The 20,484-nt window shown below is 34.2% G+C and overlaps 1 protein-coding gene across 3 annotated transcripts in view; it reads right to left on the bottom strand.

Moving 5' to 3' along the window:
* LOC149930869 (ATP-binding cassette sub-family C member 1-like) overlaps window positions 1–20,484 on the bottom strand; it is a 47,012-nt gene that overhangs the window by 7,109 nt on the left and 19,419 nt on the right. The gene's annotated exons all lie outside the window — the stretch shown is intronic.

Genomic DNA, 20,484 nt, shown 5'->3' with positions numbered 1-20,484 from the left:
GGCCACCTCGATCTCCCGATTTAAACCCTTGAGATTTTTTTCTTTGGGGATATCTGGAGTACCTTGTTTATAAAACAGATGTCCGTATGATGTCCCGAAAACCTCATGGAGATAGAGATATTGACGTATCTCGGAGGTTAAAAGACGAGCATATGTCTGATTTTCTCCGAGCTAAAGTACGTCGCGATGACCAGTACTAAGACGTCCGTCGGTTTTTTAGTGAACATCCCGAGGATGAGTGTACGTTAAGCCTAAAGACGTCCGACAGTATTTAGTATGGTTAAATATCAGATTAATCGGGACGTATCCAGGACGTTCATTTGATGTCTTGTATTTCTCTTCGCCGTCTATCTACAGACTCAAACGCCAGTCTTTTAGGTATCTACTGCTGGTTGCATCTATGAGCTTCTAACCCATTTTTCTTGAGCCCGTCCGTGCAATAAGCGTTCCAAGACCAATGTGCCATATTAGCTACAGAACGAATTACACAATTTTTAAAACCATTCCTTTAGAATTTTTATGACATTTGTATCTTTAAATTAAATAATTAAAATCGTATCACTAAATTAAAATGGCTTTGTCTTCAAACTCATTTTACTTCCAAAAGGACATTAATGACCTTTTGCCACTTGTTATTAAAGTTTCTCGCCTCACGGATAACAAACAATTGATAGTTTAATGAAAACAATTTGGTTCAAGGAAGACTATTGTTTGCCAGATTTAAGGCTGTGTCGGTATTTTGGGAGCCCATATCTCGGAAACGAAGCACTTTAGGACCCATGTTTATTAGACTTTTTTTCGCATAGAGACCCATAGAATGCATGTAGAAAGTTTCGGTACTCTTATCCGTAACACCCTGTATAAGTTACGCATCGACGTATGTGTATTCAATGGTCAAATATATCGGTCCCTATTTGTCAAATTGAATTTGTGACCACGAATAATTTTCATTTTCTATATATTGATGATCTTTTGTAGTTTTTCCCGTTATTATTGCCGAGATATGAAAATTTCAAACGGGTTTCACTTTTGAGAAAGAAGAGCATACCCCGTGTATCCAATTATCGTTCAGACCATGAATTTATTCATTTTACCCATGAATATAGAACCGCTCTAGATATGTTTCTATCTCTGTCGGAAAGAGGCGGAACTATAAGCTCCGCCCCTCTGACACGTGACGGATATACCATGGAGGAAGCACGTGACTGATACTGCCTTCAGTCAATAGGAGCGGACATCTCCATAGAAGAGTAGGGGTTCAAAAATTAAGTGGCTCTGCCGACGAATTTTCGTGAAAATTGGTTTTTCTCCCCAATGCTTTTCCTACGGGACTTTGTTTTCCTAACTGTGTTGCAGTTCTGAGACTTTTTAATAATTTTAGTGTTTGTACTCAACTATGAATTTTTCATATGATTGTTGGTAAGTTTCCAGGTTTGATTTAAGACTACTTTCATAATTTTCCCTTAATTATTTCACTCGTAATCTACTTTTGAAATCAACGAAAATTTTAAGGCGAGGAAATGAATTCCCCGCCTTTAGGACCTGTATTTGTACTAGGCCTCGGTTTTAATATTTGGAATTTAAAAACCATTGCGCAATAATTTAAAACGGCTGCTTCGTTACTCGTTTTAACTTTAAAATGGAAGGCAAAATGAGCTGATAAGAGATAAGTGGGTGCGTCTACCGATAAGGGGCACCTGCGGGCGGGGGAAACGGGCCCCTATAGGGGCCCCATTTTGCGGCAATATTCGGCGGGGTCAAAAGGTTAGATGATTTACGATGTTAGGTCAATAGGTTATCTGCCCCTATGGCGGTGTGGACAATAAATAAGGGTGAAACAGGCCCCTGTAGGGGCCCCCATTTTTCGTACATTTTCGGCGGGTCAAAAGGTTAGGTCAATAGGTTAGATGATTTACGATGTTATACCACCTCATAAAACCTAGGTGGTAACCCCCCATTGTGGGTTAATAGGTTATCTGCCCCTATGCCGGTATGGACAACGATGTTATGCAAACAGCTATAAACCGTTTAATAGGGTGAAACGGGCCCCTGTAGGGGCCCCCATTTTGCGGCAATATTCGGCAGGTCAATAGGTTAGATGATTTACGATGTTACCCTGGGTCAATAGGTTATCTGCCCCTATGGCGGTGTGGACAACGATGTTATGCAAACAGCCTGCCCGTCATAGTTAATATCTGGAGGCACACCATTTTAGGTCAAAAGGTTAGCTGATTTACGAGGTTAGATGATTTACGATGTTATAACCCATAAAACCCAGGTGTTAACCCATTTTAGGTCAATAGGTTATCTGCCCCTATTCGGCAGGCGGTGTGGACTGACACGATGTTATGCAAACAGCCATTAAATAGTTTCCGTCATAGTGAATGTCTGGCACCTGTCTTTCGAGTTGGTAATAAATAGTTCAATGGGTTTTCGCCGACAAACACTTTCAAACACTTTCGGGCCCCTAAGGGTTGTAAAAGGGTACCGTAAAATAGCGGGTGGTCATCGGTAAAAGTGTTTTGGAAAAAAAGAGCAGAGTGTATACAAATTATAAGGTTTTATTATTGCTCCCAATCGCTAGAAATTGGCTTTTTTTTCCCATTCACTATAAATCGCAGCAGTTTGCCAGAATTAGTTTTATCTCTCCGAAATAATTAATGTACCCAAAATTGGACCGCCAGTTTATTATTCTTTTTAGGGGGATCTCTATGGGCGTTTAACATTACAATAAAGCTAAAAGGTCCAGTTTGGGGTACATTTGGTCCGAAATGGGGTACATAGGGGCGAAAATGGTGACTTTGGTCGTTTTTAGGGTACATTTGGTCCATTTGGGTCCATTTTTGGGTACATCCGAATTGCAATTGGAAAAACGAAGAGCCGTAATTTGTTCCACCCATCCCTAAACTCCTTAAATTTATTGCTATAATTTATTTATCGCTGGCGAACCCTAGAATATAATTAATAAGGACAAGTTATTTAAATTTAATTTAGAACTTTTGTTTACATGATTACGACTAATCCGATATGATATATAATCCGTTTAAATCGTAATTTATCTATATAATTGTAATTAATTCGACATTTTAAAGGGTTGAAACGAACTACCTTCTGCAACTTGTATAAATAATTTAATTAAAAGTTCTAACTCACATATTTGTAGTGTCTAGCCGCAGTATCGTCTGACATACGAGGGACAGCGACTTCCCACCCCACCACACCCCACAGTCGCATTCGAATCTTCTTTAACTAAGAACTCTCTGCATAATTAATTTTTATAAAGTAAAAAAATAACCTTATTAATAGTTAATTAATAAGATATATAAATAATTATGCTTTATATGCTTTACGTAATGTGTTTACTTCTATATTAAGCTATTTTAAATACCATTATTGGGCTCAAGTACATACCATAAATATAATATAGCAAATTTGAGGGTGTGTATTGACAATATAAATACCAAAACAGTAAAAAAAATAACCTTGTTTAGCGTTTTTCGATTAGAAATTTATTATCAATGATCGTTATATAGTGATATACCATTTCTTATCTTGATAAGTTTACAGATAGAGGTAACCATTATTACGTTACAATGCGGTTTTTGTTATGGAACCAATGACAATAAGCTTTAAAATTTGCTTATCTTTGAAAAAAGTCTCTTATTTCCAAGAACTATCTTATCGTGTGTAGATGCTCTAGAATTTTTAAAGAGGAAATGGCTGTGCGATATAATATTATTTTGGCGTATTTCAATAGGTTTTGCTATAAAATGTTCAACGGCCGGTCTCCGTCACGCAACGCCAACTTCACTAATAAAAGTTGGCAGTACTTTTTTATTTCCTCTTGACCATCGAAATCTCATATGTATCTAGAATGCTGCCGCCTACGGCCGAGCTTGTCGCCAGTTCGTTTTGAACCTTCAGCCAATGAGAGGCCGTAGAGTGGTTCCACCAAGGAGGATAATAATTCTCCTTGGTAAATATAATAAAATATAAACTTACTTTTTTTTCTCTTTGACGGTACAAAGGGATACAATATTTCCATCAACGCGACTTCCCACCCCACCACACCCCACAGTCGCATTCGAATCTTCTTTAACTAAGAACTCTCTGCATAATTAATTTTTATAAAGTAAAAAATAACCTTATTAATAGTTAATTAATAAGCTATATAAATAATTATGCTTTATATGCTTTACGTAATGTGTTTACTTCTATATTAAGCTATTTTAAATACCATTATTGTCTCAAGTACATACCATAAATATAATATAGCAAATTTGAGTGTGTGTATTGACAATATAAATACCAAAACAGTAAAAAAAATAACCTTGTTTAGCGTTTTACGATTAGAAATTTATTATCAATGATCGTTATATAGTGATATACCATTTCTTATCTTGATAAGTTTACAGATAGATGTAACCATTATTACGTTACAATGCGGTTTTTATTATGGAACCAATGACAATAAGCTTTAAAATTTGCTTATCTTTGAAAAAAGTCTCTTATTTCCAAGAACTTGTATAATTATCTAGAATGTACTAGAGCTATTAGATATTTTGGATGAAAGGCGATCTAAAATTTATGCTTGTTTACTTAATTATTTCATTTAACCTCATTTTGGGTATGATCATTCTAGTACAAACATTGATCATAATCGATATCCTGAAACAATCATCAAATTGATAATATTATAATTTTAATGATTAATTAATCGCTTGTTTTATTTTTTATTACCTTAAGACATTTTCTCGTTATTTAATAAATTAATTGTACATTATTTATCGTTATTAATTTTTCGTTGAGCAAAGTTTTTTGTCTATGATTATTTGATAAAAAACGTCTCTTATTCACAAGAACTTGTATATTTATCGAGAATGTACTAGCGCTATTAGATATTTTGGAGGAAAGGCGATCTAAAATTTATGTCTATTTACTTAATTATTCCATTTCACTCTAGCCTTAACCCAACCAGTGTTTATTCTTTATATTTAAATAAAGCATATGATGTTTTTTATATTGACAATATTCCGATTAAACAGAAGCGAAGATATAAGAAAAGGTTTTTATTGGAATATCCATTTCAGAAGACCAACGTCAGTGAATGAATTGGGCTAAATTTGGAATGATGTAATGAATAAGGGAATTATACATAACATAAAACTGAATTGTTGGAAGATACAGGGTTATATCAAATGAAGGTGCTGAATAAGTAAACGTTATCTGAAACACTTAACTTGGAAGAAAATCAAAATAGGGCTGATATTATTTCTACCCTCAGAACCCACATTTTATACTTTATATACGGAGATCCCTCAAAAATCGAGAACAGTTTATGAATAGACTCGGTTCGAGTAAAACATATGTGTTTGTCTTCTTCGAATATAATCCAAATGGGTCGAAACAAATATATTCAGTGTCCAAGTTGCGAGAAACGAATACGTGGCTATAGATTAAGAACCCATAAATGTAAACGTACATCGTGTACAACATGCAATAAATCGTTTAAATCACAACTGAGTCGGCATATTAGACGGTGCAGTCTAAGCCCTCACAAAGTAAACTTGGGTAAAGTAGAAGCGGAAATTGATAAATAACGAGTCCGCGCAGAAGCCGTTGCTCGATCGGGACTACCATCGCATCTTTTTGGAAATTTGACAAGTGCTTGGGTGGAACAAATGAAAACCCCTAAACGAATAAACAAAGATATAGAACTTAGACCATGGCAGAAAAGTTTATTGGAACATTTAATTCTCTCAGACAGAAAAATAATATTTGTAATAGGAAAAGATGGAAATGAAGGAAAATCGTGGATGTTAAATTACTTGAAATCCCGTAAGCCCGACTTTGTACATTGTCAGCAAGTGACAGTTTCGGGGAGTGAAATGCTTTTTCAATTGAAAAAAGTTTGCTCTGGTGTGAACCACTTTTTCTTTAACACCTTGAGAAGTATAAAAATATGCGACGAACACTTGGCAGTATTTGAAAGTTTAAAAGATGGTGAAATTGTTAGTACGAAATATAATTGTGTGAGTATAAATATTAGTACTCCAAATGTAGTTTGTGTTTTTGGAAATTATATGCCTGAATCTTACGGTTTAAGTTCTGATAGAATTGTACGATTTTATATAAAAAATAATTATTTATGTAAAAATTAATTATGAAATATGTATAGTAGAAATGTTAATATAAAATTTGCATAATTGAGGACGTGTGAATATAAAAATAGTAAACTTAAGGTTGTTTGTGTTTAATTCCCGATTTTTTTGGTATATGTTCATATTATAGCCGTCCTCAGGTTATCTATATAAAAACAAATGGTTGTACAAAAAAATGAAAAGAAAGAATAATAAAATTGTTGATTTCAACCAGAAAAGGTATGTCGGTCAAATGTTTGAGTTTTCTTAAATTTATTTCATATACATTTCTACATGTTTTTATTTCACTGTAATAAAGTCTCTAACACTTATGAATAGATAATTGTATAATTGATTTACAAGTTATTAGAGTTAGAAATTTAGTCTTAGCAATTGTTTTTTCACGCTTTATTTAAGTCAAGCAATAACATTTTTAAAAATGAAAGCTGTTAAACGAAATAAAATAAGCATTTCTGAACTTTTTATATTAATTATGTTTTATTATTTATAACGATATGGATTTCAATACATTTGAAGAAGCGAGTAAACTCAGCTTATCAGACTTGGGCAAAGTGGTTTTTAATTGATGGTGTTATATAATAAAATATACTTCAGCTTTTGAATAAGATTTTTTTCTATCCAACCGATATCCTTTATATAAAAGCTGAAGTAATTTATCCATTCAATTCAACAAGCATTAAAAAACCCGGTTCAAGTCAGAATAGCTGTGCAAAGTACTAATAACGTAGAAAATGTTTTTGGGGGTTCCATTGACCTGATGAAAAATTTTCATAAGATAAAGTTACTGGACTGATGGAAGCTTCAGTGTTTTCAGAGCGAAGTCTTAATTGCATATTCTAAGTTTTTTTAAAAACAAGTTTATTTCTAAAAATGAAAAGGACATGTTTTATCGGGGGCAAACTTTTTCCGTGCGAATGGAGAAATGATAATTAAAGAGTTAGCTATTTACGATACGGAAACGGAGAAGCATAACGTCTGGACCTTTAAACCACCATATCCATATTCCAGTCTTACGGAAGACGATAAATGGCATTGTAGATGGTTGTATTGGACAATTTGTGATCTCCGTTGGGACGACGGACAGGAAGACTACAACAGCCTAGGAGCCATCGCGAATTATATAAAAGAACAAGGGTTAAAGTTTTTTTTTTGGAAAGGTTTAGTAAAGGCCAAAGTTTTATCGGATTTCATAGGAGTTAACGTCAAGAACGTCGAGGATTTAGACTGTCCTACCATTCTTTGTATAAGTGCTCCTAAACATTGTCATTTTCACCGTGACCCTAATAATTTCGCCGTTGTGAAATCTCACAAAATCGCTGTGTGGTACCGAAAAATCGTGTGTAAGAAAATATAAGTCGTTTTAAGATTATTTTTGCTACTTTTTCATCACATTGGTTTTACGTTATGTCTGTTTTCTAAAATTACGTTTCTTAAATAGCGTAACGTATTAAAGTTGAATAAAGAGTTTTTCATTTTATTTTAATTTTAGTGTTTTTATAATATCTTTCTGACTACATGTGTATTGTTTAACTTCTTTCATTTTTAAAAATGAAATTGCTTGATTTAAATAAAGCGTGAAAATTATTAGTTTCGAAATGATATTTACAAATCTTATCCAATCTAAAGTCCATCGTTCGGGTATTAGTAAGTATTTCATACAAACTAACTTAATTCAGTATTTTTAGAAGTGAAGAGAAAACACATTGTAAAAAACCAAATGAAAAGAGGCTTTAAACGGTTTTAAAAATCTTAATATATATATTTAAAAAATCCAACGTTTCGGCAGTGTAGCATATGAAAGTATTAAGTTTCAAAAAGTGCATTTAAATTGAAGTGCGGCCTATTTTGGGATTCCCCTTGTTCCTCCTTCTTTCATCTCAGCATGTTTCCCCTTTTATCATGGTTTCTCTCCAAAAAATAGCCAAAAATCTTAAATCAGTAGGTCTCGATCCTATTTATCACCCACCGCCCAAATTGTCAGCTTTATTATGTAATAACAAAGAACCAACAAGGCCATCATTTATAAAATCTCCCGTGTTTGTGGTGATTATTACATGGGGGGGGGGGGGGCAATGCCGTAGCCCATTTCATCAAAGGCGTAAAGAGCCCCAAAATTATAAACAACCCGTACAATAATTCTCCCCCTTAGCGAACACCTTCGTGTTTTTGGTGCCATAATGCTAGATGGGACTCAATAGACATACTAGCTCAACCCAAAATTACATAAAACTCATTTCAATGTACGCGAATCCATCGAAATTTAAAAAAAAAAATCTGCGCAATGTTTAAACCGTGACGATGGTTCCCTTTAACGTAGCCACGTTTTCTCCACTTTTTAAAACGTGTTTATGGTCCTCACCCTCTCTCACACACACACACACAACAAACCAATTCCTCCTCTCGCAGAATCCACCATTCCGACATAAAAGCCTCGAGCGCGAACGAAGATATCGAGCCCATATAACACTTCGACGGGGTCGACTCGCCTTTGAGAAAAAACGCTCGCGGCTAAAGAACAGTAGCCCCCACTATATGTATGCATAAATATTTTTTCGTCCCAAAGTTTTACCATCGTACTGTCAGACTTGTGAAAATCCCATGAAGAAGGAGGAACAGTTCCTCCGAAACGTTCGATTTTTTAAATAAATATATTGTGAATTTTAAAAACGGTTAAAGTCTCTTTTCACTAAGTATTTTTAAATATTTGAATATCGGAATTGTATTTCATTGCGTTAAAAGTAGAGTTTAGATGTATAGTCGTTTTAAGAAATACTCGTGATATAGGTTCAAGTGCCAAGCATATTTAAGTACTACAATGATATTAAAATAAAGTTACTTTAACAACGAATATTCTATGACGTCAAAACACACAAATCCATGTTTCAAAGTCAAATTAACCGCGCAAAACACTTAAATCTATGTTTTCATTTGATTTTTAAATTAACCGCGACGCGCCCCCAGACCGCGCCCCCCCGAGAAATCCGCGCCCCAGACCGCGTTCTATCTGTTTGTATTTGGATTTTTTAGCCATTTCTATCTGGGTTGAAAAGGAACGAGTGGGCTCGAAAAAGCTTCCCCAATATTCTTTTTAATAAAAGTTTATTTTAAACCATGAAGTATCTGTCTCTATAGTATATTAATTACTATTTACTAGTTTAAATTAACCATGGTTAAATATTGCGTTTAGTCATTACTTACTATTATCATTAAACTACGTTAGTCAAAACTTACTATTAGCGTTTAGCCACTTTAGTCATTACATATTATTATCTTAAACCTCCACGAGTTATTATCGAAAGGGGAGAACCGATGAGCTCCGGGAAGTATTTGCGTCGACGTCGCCGGTATGTCCTTTTTGCCCTAGCGGAAACCAACTTTTAAAAGCTTTAACAATTTAACGGTATACGTTTTCGACAATAGGGCAAGTTCGCATTAACTTACGATGGACGACGTTACCTTTTTTGGTATGAACGAATCTTTTCTCTGTCACACAGGAAAAATAAATTCCGTTTTAATACTTTATTGAAACAGGTCTGCTCGTAACTTCAAACAAAAACTAACTCGGCTTGGAATTATTCACAAAAACGGGATACTAAAATATTCAGTGGATTATTAGCGAGACAATCTAACTAATCTGAAGTTTCAAGTAATGAAAGTGCCCTATGTGTAGTTACAAATGTTTTTATGACGGTTAGATTTATTTATTTATTTAGTTATTTATTTAAGAGACATACCTACGAAGCCGGAACGACTTACATGTAGTCATCACGATATGTGGTTTAGCTGATTGATTGAATGATTAGCGCGATATTTTGCAGCGATGTTTATGTAACTGCAAGGCGTTAACCGACGCCTTGTGAAATACCTTGTTTATATACATTATACAGAGATGCTAATATATTAATGGTTAGTTGCGAAAATCACAGTGCGCGTAAAACTCAGACATTATATAGTGACTAGTAAAACAATATAGCATAGTGAACAAGTTGGCCTGAACACAATATGTTGATATACGAAGCCCTCCCCACCTCGCCGTCTTGCGCGCGTGCGCTGATTTCCCCTGGGGGGACGCGGTCTGGGGCGCGGATTTCTCGGGGGGGCGCGGTCTGGGGGCGCGTCGCGGTTAATTTAAAAATCAAATGAAAACATAGATTTAAGTGTTTTGCGCGGTTAATTTGACTTTGAAACATGGATTTGTGTGTTTTGACGTCATAGAATATTCGTTGTTAAAGTAACTTTATTTTAATATCATTGTAGTACTTAAATATGCTTGGCACTTGAACCTATATCACGAGTATTTCTTAAAACGACTATACATCTAAACTCTACTTTTAACGCAATGAAATACAATTCCGATATTAAAATATTTAAAAATACTTAGTGAAAAGAGACTTTAACCGTTTTTAAAATTCACAATATATTTATTTAAAAAATCGAACGTTTCGGAGGAACTGTTCCTCCTTCTTCATGGGATTTTCACAAGTCTGACAGTACGATGGTAAAACTTTGGGACGAAAAAATATTTATGCATACATATAGTGGGGGCTACTGTTCTTTAGCCGCGAGCGTTTTTTCTCAAAGGCGAGTCGACCCCGTCGAAGTGTTATATGGGCTCGATATCTTCGTTCGCGCTCGAGGCTTTTATGTCGGAATGGTGGATTCTGCGAGAGGAGGAATTGGTTTGTTGTGTGTGTGTGTGTGAGAGAGGGTGAGGACCATAAACACGTTTTAAAAAGTGGAGAAAACGTGGCTACGTTAAAGGGAACCATCGTCACGGTTTAAACATTGCGCAGATTTTTTTTTTAAATTTCGATGGATTCGCGTACATTGAAATGAGTTTTATGTAATTTTGGGTTGAGCTAGTATGTCTATTGAGTCCCATCTAGCATTATGGCACCAAAAACACGAAGGTGTTCGCTAAGGGGGAGAATTATTGTACGGGTTGTTTATAATTTTGGGGCTCTTTACGCCTTTGATGAAATGGGCTACGGCATTGCCCCCCCCCCCCATGTAATAATCACCACAAACACGGGAGATTTTATAAATGATGGCCTTGTTGGTTCTTTGTTATTACATAATAAAGCTGACAATTTGGGCGGTGGGTGATAAATAGGATCGAGACCTACTGATTTAAGATTTTTGGCTATTTTTTGGAGAGAAACCATGATAAAAGGGGAAACATGCTGAGATGAAAGAAGGAGGAACAAGGGGAATCCCAAAATAGGCCGCACTTCAATTTAAATGCACTTTTTGAAACTTAATACTTTCATATGCTACACTGCCGAAACGTTGGATTTTTTAAATATATATATTAAGATTTTTAAAACCGTTTAAAGCCTCTTTTCATTTGGTTTTTTACAATGTGTTTTCTCTTCACTTCTAAAAATACTGAATTAAGTTAGTTTGTATGAAATACTTACTAATACCCGAACGATGGACTTTAGATTGGATAAGATTTGTAAATATCATTTCGAAACTAATAATTTTCACGCTTTATTTAAATCAAGCAATTTCATTTTTAAAAATGAAAGAAGTTAAACAATACACATGTAGTCAGAAAGATATTATAAAAACACTAAAATTAAAATAAAATGAAAAACTCTTTATTCAACTTTAATACGTTACGCTATTTAAGAAACGTAATTTTAGAAAACAGACATAACGTAAAACCAATGTGATGAAAAAGTAGCAAAAATAATCTTAAAACGACTTATATTTTCTTACACACGATTTTTCGGTACCACACAGCGATTTTGTGAGATTTCACAACGGCGAAATTATTAGGGTCACGGTGAAAATGACAATGTTTAGGAGCACTTATACAAAGAATGGTAGGACAGTCTAAATCCTCGACGTTCTTGACGTTAACTCCTATGAAATCCGATAAAACTTTGGCCTTTACTAAACCTTTCCAAAAAAAAAACTTTAACCCTTGTTCTTTTATATAATTCGCGATGGCTCCTAGGCTGTTGTAGTCTTCCTGTCCGTCGTCCCAACGGAGATCACAAATGTTCCAATACAACCATCTACAATGCCATTTATCGTCTTCCGTAAGACTGGAATATGGATATGGTGGTTTAAAGGTCCAGACGTTATGCTTCTCCGTTTCCGTATCGTAAATAGCTAACTCTTTAATTATCATTTCTCCATTCGCACGGAAAAAGTTTGCCCCCGATAAAACATGTCCTTTTCATTTTTAGAAATAAACTTGTTTTTAAAAAAACTTAGAATATGCAATTAAGACTTCGCTCTGAAAACACTGAAGCTTCCATCAGTCCAGTAACTTTATCTTATGAAAATTTTTCATCAGGTCAATGGAACCCCCAAAAACATTTTCTACGTTATTAGTACTTTGCACAGCTATTCTGACTTGAACCGGGTTTTTTAATGCTTGTTGAATTGAATGGATAAATTACTTCAGCTTTTATATAAAGGATATCGGTTGGATAGAAAAAAATCTTATTCAAAAGCTGAAGTATATTTTATTATATAACACCATCAATTAAAAACCACTTTGCCCAAGTCTGATAAGCTGAGTTTACTCGCTTCTTCAAATGTATTGAAATCCATATCGTTATAAATAATAAAACATAATTAATATAAAAAGTTCAGAAATGCTTATTTTATTTCGTTTAACAGCTTTCATTTTTAAAAATGTTATTGCTTGACTTAAATAAAGCGTGAAAAAACAATTGCTAAGACTAAATTTCTAACTCTAATAACTTGTAAATCAATTATACAATTATCTATTCATAAGTGTTAGAGACTTTATTACAGTGAAATAAAAACATGTAGAAATGTATATGAAATAAATTTAAGAAAACTCAAACATTTGACCGACATACCTTTTCTGGTTGAAATCAACAATTTTATTATTCTTTCTTTTCATTTTTTTGTACAACCATTTGTTTTTATATAGATAACCTGAGGACGGCTATAATATGAACATATACCAAAAAAATCGGGAATTAAACACAAACAACCTTAAGTTTACTATTTTTATATTCACACGTCCTCAATTATGCAAATTTTATATTAACATTTCTACTATACATATTTCATAATTAATTTTTACATAAATAATTATTTTTTATATAAAATCGTACAATTCTATCAGAACTTAAACCGTAAGATTCAGGCATATAATTTCCAAAAACACAAACTACATTTGGAGTACTAATATTTATACTCACACAATTATATTTCGTACTAACAATTTCACCATCTTTTAAACTTTCAAATACTGCCAAGTGTTCGTCGCATATTTTTATACTTCTCAAGGTGTTAAAGAAAAAGTGGTTCACACCAGAGCAAACTTTTTTCAATTGAAAAAGCATTTCACTCCCCGAAACTGTCACTTGCTGACAATGTACAAAGTCGGGCTTACGGGATTTCAAGTAATTTAACATCCACGATTTTCCTTCATTTCCATCTTTTCCTATTACAAATATTATTTTTCTGTCTGAGAGAATTAAATGTTCCAATAAACTTTTCTGCCATGGTCTAAGTTCTATATCTTTGTTTATTCGTTTAGGGGTTTTCATTTGTTCCACCCAAGCACTTGTCAAATTTCCAAAAAGATGCGATGGTAGTCCCGATCGAGCAACGGCTTCTGCGCGGACTCGTTGTTTATCAATTTCCGCTTCTACTTTACCCAAGTTTACTTTGTGAGGGCTTAGACTGCACCGTCTAATATGCCGACTCAGTTGTGATTTAAACGATTTATTGCATGTTGTACACGATGTACGTTTACATTTATGGGTTCTTAATCTATAGCCACGTATTCGTTTCTCGCAACTTGGACACTGAATATATTTGTTTCCACCCATTTGGATTATATTCGAAGAAGACAAACACATATGTTTTACTCGAACCGAGTCTATTCATAAACTGTTCTCGATTTTTGAGGGATCTCCGTATATAAAGTATAAAATGTGGGTTCTGAGGGTAGAAATAATATCAGCCCTATTTTGATTTTCTTCCAAGTTAAGTGTTTCAGATAACGTTTACTTATTCAGCACCTTCATTTGATATAACCCTGTATCTTCCAACAATTCAGTTTTATGTTATGTATAATTCCCTTATTCATTACATCATTCCAAATTTAGCCCAATTCATTCACTGACGTTGGTCTTCTGAAATGGATATTCCAATAAAAACCTTTTCTTATATCTTCGCTTCTGTTTAATCGGAATATTGTCAATATAAAAAACATCATATGCTTTATTTAAATATAAAGAATAAACACTGGTTGGGTTAAGGCTAGAGTGAAATGGAATAATTAAGTAAATAGACATAAATTTTAGATCGCCTTTCCTCCAAAATATCTAATAGCGCTAGTACATTCTCGATAAATATACAAGTTCTTGTGAATAAGAGACGTTTTTTATCAAATAATCATAGACAAAAAACTTTGCTCAACGAAAAACTAAATAACGATAAATAATGTACAATTAATTTATTAAATAACGAGAAAATGTCTTAAGGTAATAAAAAATAAAACAAGCGATTAATTAATCATTAAAATTATAATATTATCAATTTGATGATTGTTTCAGGATATCGATTATGATCAATGTTTGTACTAGAATGATCATACCCAAAATGAGGTTAAATGAAATAATTAAGTAAACAAGCATAAATTTTAGATCGCCTTTCATCCAAAATATCTAATAGCTCTAGTACATTCTAGATAATTATACAAGTTCTTGGAAATAAGAGACTTTTTTCAAAGATAAGCAAATTTTAAAGCTTATTGTCATTGGTTCCATAATAAAAACCGCATTGTAACGTAATAATGGTTACATCTATCTGTAAACTTATCAAGATAAGAAATGGTATATCACTATATAACGATCATTGATAATAAATTTCTAATCGTAAAACGCTAAACAAGGTTATTTTTTTTTACTGTTTTGGTATTTATATTGTCAATACACACACTCAAATTTGCTATATTATATTTATGGTATGTACTTGAGACAATAATGGTATTTAAAATAGCTTAATATAGAAGTAAACACATTACGTAAAGCATATAAAGCATAATTATTTATATAGCTTATTAATTAACTATTAATAAGGTTATTTTTTACTTTATAAAAATTAATTATGCAGAGAGTTCTTAGTTAAAGAAGATTCGAATGCGACTGTGGGGTGTGGTGGGGTGGGAAGTCGCGTTGATGGAAATATTGTATCCCTTTGTACCGTCAAAGAGAAAAAAAAGTAAGTTTATATTTTATTATATTTACCAAGGAGAATTATTATCCTCCTTGGTGGAACCACTCTACGGCCTCTCATTGGCTGAAGGTTCAAAACGAACTGGCGACAAGCTCGGCCGTAGGCGGCAGCATTCTAGATACATATGAGATTTCGATGGTCAAGAGGAAATAAAAAAGTACTGCCAACTTTTATTAGTGAAGTTGGCGTTGCGTGACGGAGACCGGCCGTTGAACATTTTATAGCAAAACCTATTGAAATACGCCAAAATAATATTATATCGCACAGCCATTTCCTCTTTAAAAATTCTAGAGCATCTACACACGATAAGATAGTTCTTGGAAATAAGAGACTTTTTTCAAAGATAAGCAAATTTTAAAGCTTATTGTCATTGGTTCCATAACAAAAACCGCATTGTAACGTAATAATGGTTACCTCTATCTGTAAACTTATCAAGATAAGAAATGGTATATCACTATATAACGATCATTGATAATAAATTTCTAATCGAAAAACGCTAAACAAGGTTATTTTTTTTACTGTTTTGGTATTTGTATTGTCAATACACACCCTCAAATTTGCTATATTATATTTATGGTATGTACTTGAGCCCAATAATGGTATTTAAAATAGCTTAATATAGAAGTAAACACATTACGTAAAGCATATAAAGCATAATTATTTATATATCTTATTAATTAACTATTAATAAGGTTATTTTTTTACTTTATAAAAATTAATTATGCAGAGAGTTCTTAGTTAAAGAAGATTCGAATGCGACTGTGGGGTGTGGTGGGGTGGGAAGTCGCTGTCCCTCGTATGTCAGACGATACTGCGGCTAGACACTACAAATACGTGAGTTAGAACTTTTAATTAAATTATTTATACAAGTTGCAGAAGGTAGTTCGTTTCAACCCTTTAAAATGTCGAATTAATTACAATTATATAGATAAATTACGATTTAAACGGATTATATATCATATCGGATTAGTCGTAATCATGTAAACAAAAGTTCTAAATTAAATTTAAATAACTTGTCCTTATTAATTATATTCTAGGGTTCGCCAGCGATAAATAAATTATAGCAATAAATTTAAGGAGTTTAGGGATGGGTGGAACAAATTACGGCTCTTCGTTTTTCCAATTGCAATTCGGATGTACCCAAAAATGGACCCAAATGGACCAAATGTACCCTAAAAACGACCAAAGTCACCATTTTCGCCCCTATGTACCCCATTTCGGACCAAATGTACCCCAAACTGGACCTTTTAGCTTTATTGTAATGTTAAACGCCCATAGAGATCCCCCTAAAAAGAATAATAAACTGGCGGTCCAATTTTGGGTACATTAATTATTTCGGAGAGATAAAACTAATTCTGGCAAACTGCTGCGATTTATAGTGAATGGGAAAAAAAAGCCAATTTCTAGCGATTGGGAGCAATAATAAAACCTTATAATTTGTATACACTCTGCTCTTTTTTTCCAAAACACTTTTACCGATGACCACCCGCTATTTTACGGTACCCTTTTACAACCCTTAGGGGCCCGAAAGTGTTTGAAAGTGTTTGTCGGCGAAAACCCATTGAACTATTTATTACCAACTCGAAAGACAGGTGCCAGACATTCACTATGACGGAAACTATTTAATGGCTGTTTGCATAACATCGTGTCAGTCCACACCGCCTGCCGAATAGGGGCAGATAACCTATTGACCTAAAATGGGTTAACACCTGGGTTTTATGGGTTATAACATCGTAAATCATCTAACCTCGTAAATCAGCTAACCTTTTGACCTAAAATGGTGTGCCTCCAGATATTAACTATGACGGGCAGGCTGTTTGCATAACATCGTTGTCCACACCGCCATAGGGGCAGATAACCTATTGACCCAGGGTAACATCGTAAATCATCTAACCTATTGACCTGCCGAATATTGCCGCAAAATGGGGGCCCCTACAGGGGCCCGTTTCACCCTATTAAACGGTTTATAGCTGTTTGCATAACATCGTTGTCCATACCGGCATAGGGGCAGATAACCTATTAACCCACAATGGGGGGTTACCACCTAGGTTTTATGAGGTGGTATAACATCGTAAATCATCTAACCTATTGACCTAACCTTTTGACCCGCCGAAAATGTACGCAAAATGGGGGCCCCTACAGGGGCCTGTTTCACCCTTATTTATTGTCCACACCGCCATAGGGGCAGATAACCTATTGACCTAACATCGTAAATCATCTAACCTTTTGACCCCGCCGAATATTGCCGCAAAATGGGGCCCCTATAGGGGCCCGTTTCCCCCGCCCGCAGGTGCCCCTTATCGGTAGACGCACCCACTTATCTCTCTGATAATCAAAGTTTAATCTAATTTTCAATCTTTTCTTTGCTCTGCTTTAAAAAAAAGCAGCTTCTTCATTCAAGCAATGAACAGCCCGGTTAATTCTGAATATAGTAAATATTTCTTTTACTGCCAATTGGGTTACAAAGAAAAAATAGGAAATAAGATAATGTTCTTCATCTGTGAGAGACAAAGCATAAACAACATTTAATGCCCTAATATCCAATTCATTTCACAGTTAAAACCCCACTATAGGTGCAAACGCGTAACGAACCAGCCTTTTTCAATGATAGCGCAATGATTTTTAAATTCCAAACATGAAAACCGAGGCCTAGCACAAATACAGGTCCCAAAGGCGGGGAATTCATTTCCTCGCCTTAAAATTTTCGTCGACTTGAAAAGTAGATTACGAGTGAAATAATTAAGGGAAAATTATGAAAGTAGTCTTAAATCAAACCTGGAAACTTACTAACAATCATATGAAAAATTCATAGTAGAGTACAAACACTAAAATTATTAAAAAGTCTCCGAATTGCAACACAGTTCGTCGTTCGGCAGAGCCATTTGATTTTTGAACCCCTACTCTTGTATGGAGATGTCCGGCATTTCCTCTATCTTTTAATTGGCTAAACAATTTGACGTAGTAGCGGCATAGCTTCGTAAGCCCTGCCTTCTACCGGATCGGGATAGCACCATACAGATAAGGTACAGTTCTATATTCATGGGTAAAATGAATAAATTCATGTTCATACTTGTCACCTAAGCGCTGCTGAGAACTTAGGAGCCAAATTTAAGGGAAACTTAACGTCCGAAACACGCTAAGCAAGCAAGAAAGATTTCATTTGACCATATATTTTCCTATCGTTTATGTAGCCGCGTTCACACTTTGCTTTGTTATCGATTCCAATCGAATCAAAACGTTTCTAAGGAGTTGGGAAAACCAACTGGGCTCAATCTTTTAAACCGATTTAAACCATTTTCTCCCGCTAACGTGCGAACGTAGCTTATTTCTCGCCACAGTGGTTTCTGAGAATCTAAGGGTTCGTATTAACGGCCCACTTTCAGGGCCCAAACAGTCATCAAGATCGGGATAAATGTGCATTTCCTTTCTATTGAAGCGCCTTTAATCTAATGAGGAATTTCGAAGATGGCCCCAAAATATCAACATTTCGCTCAGGCACCCACGAAGAATTGCGGGGGACCGATACTACACAAAGTGGCCCGCCATTACGGGTGAAATCGAAAACGGCTTCAAAGATTTACCGTACATAAATACCCGGAGCTAGAAAATCAGTGACTCCACTGTTTTGGACCATATGGCTGTAAGGTACCTTTCCTTACCAAAATTAACAACCAAACTTTCACTCAGGCACTAGCGCAAAACACTTTTTTTTTATATATTTAACTTATTATTTACCATGGTGAATATTAGTAGAAATTATGTTTAATCCAGAGAAAACGGCATGGTATTAGAAGATAAAACTTATTTTATACAAGACGTTTCGAGCCGAGGCTCTTCTTCAGTCGTTCGTTAGTTTTAATTTGATTTAAAATTTTACCACGCGCCATATTCAAGTTCTAATATCACGCGAGCAGAAGTGTTAAAAAATAAACAAAAGTTTTTCTGATTTTAACAATTTACGTGTGTAATAGAATCAATGTAACAGATAAATCCAAAGTATATGTAAGTCAGTGTGAATTATTAAAATATAAATATAATTTATTTTTAAATCAAAATATTACCCCAATTAGTTACTTCCTGACATCCTTTATCTAAATTTAAATTACCTAGTTTACGAATATACAATCCTTCATTGAATATTCTTTTGTACCAATTGGTTTCACGTTTTAAAATTTGGTAATCATCCCATTTAATAGAGTGATTTAACGTAGACCAAATATGTTTTGAAATTCCGTTATTCATATCGCCCTTAGCCACGCAGGATTTATGTTCACGAATCCTGTCTAAAATGGAACATTTTGTTTCACCAATATACGTTTTTCCACATGAGCAAGGGATTTCATAAATAACGCCTCGAATGGCGGAATCTTCTATTTTAGGTTTTAAACGAGAAATTAGATTTTTTAGTATATTAGTGGTTTTTGATACTAAGTTTATTTTATAATTTTTCAAAATACGTTTAAGTTTCTCTGTGGTTTTAGGTATATAGGGTAAAACTAAAACCTCCTCTTTAGGTTTACTAATCATATCAGGAGGCATACTGATTAAGTTTTTGTCAAATATGGTTTCTATAAGTGTTTTTGGATAATCTGATTCAATTAACTGATTTTTAATTTTTAATTTATCCGCAATTGGGTTATCAGATATGAATTGAATAGAGTTATGTAAATTATTTAAATCATTGTGAAAAGTCGTTAAAGAATCCAAGTCTACTTTCCATACAAAAAATATATCATCCATAAAACGAGGCCAGCAAGCCAAATGATTCGAATCTTAATCTCTCCTTTTCCGTAATTTCTTTTGATTTCACCGCTTGATTTATAATAATCCTAAGTTTCCTGTCAATGTCCTGAGTACAGTCATTTTTTAGCTTTAAGTAATTGTTCTTATCTAGAGACTCAGCCATCTTGTGATCATAATCAAGTCTCTCCATAACAACTACTTTTTTCCCTTTATCCCCTTCTAAAACAATAATGTCCTTATTTTCTTTAAAGAATTTGAGAGGTGTTCTTTAAATTTTGTTTAGATTTGATGGAGTTAAGTTTTTCACTTGTTTCTCGTGTTTGAACGAATTTTTGATTAG

This window comes from Leiobunum rupestre, chromosome 9 (assembly GCF_980474605.1).
Source record: "Leiobunum rupestre chromosome 9, qqLeiRupe1.1.hap1, whole genome shotgun sequence".
In the NCBI taxonomy this organism is placed as follows: domain Eukaryota; kingdom Metazoa; phylum Arthropoda; class Arachnida; order Opiliones; family Sclerosomatidae; genus Leiobunum; species Leiobunum rupestre.
The sequence above is the reverse complement of the archived record's forward strand: the minus strand, read 5'-3'. Positions and strand labels throughout refer to the sequence as shown.